The sequence below is a fragment of the Dipodomys spectabilis genome, unplaced genomic scaffold (assembly GCF_019054845.1).
Source record: "Dipodomys spectabilis isolate Male_0828 unplaced genomic scaffold, ASM1905484v1 ptg000708l, whole genome shotgun sequence".
Taxonomy (NCBI): domain Eukaryota; kingdom Metazoa; phylum Chordata; class Mammalia; order Rodentia; family Heteromyidae; genus Dipodomys; species Dipodomys spectabilis.
Window position 1 is genome coordinate 175,663 of NW_024871385.1, and position 693 is coordinate 176,355.

Genomic DNA, 693 nt, shown 5'->3' on the forward strand with positions numbered 1-693 from the left:
ATTTCCAGTCTTTCTTTTATTTTGTAAGATGAGGTTTTGTTTTGTGTCCTTCTGTTGGCATAGAACTTAGGCTAGTCTCAACCTAACTTCTGACTCAGCCTCCTAAATTCAGAGATTGCAAACATAAACGACCATACTCAGCTCAGGATTCCTTGTGAGAGAATCATCTTTTCAGAGACAGAGTTATTCTGTCTTCCTTGGATTGGATGGCCTTTTGCTTTTGGCATTGTGTTAATCCCATTTCTTGTCCTGGTATATTTCTCCTTCTAGATCAATAGAAAATTTTCAGGTTCCCAACTTGAAGCCTATTGGTGTCATCCAATAATATCACAAAACTTGTGAATACCATTACCTGGCATCATGGGCATGCCAGCCAGCTAGAACTCAGCTATCAGATGGGCTTGGGCTCCAACAATGCAGGCATTTCTCTGCACAATCTGAAAACTGTCATAGATAATGTTGGTTTATTCCATCCTGTTTTCAGCTGCTTGCCATTCTGAGCTTTGTACATTTTTGCTTTCTTTTATTTATTTATTTTTTGAGTTATAAGCCTTGATCTCTGGGCTTGGCTTGGGTGATGTCCCTGAGCTTTTCAGCTCAAAGCTAGCACTCTACGACTTGAGCCACAGAGCCACTTCTGGTTTTCTGGTGGTTTATTGGAGATAGGAGTCTCACGGACTTTCCTGCCCGGGC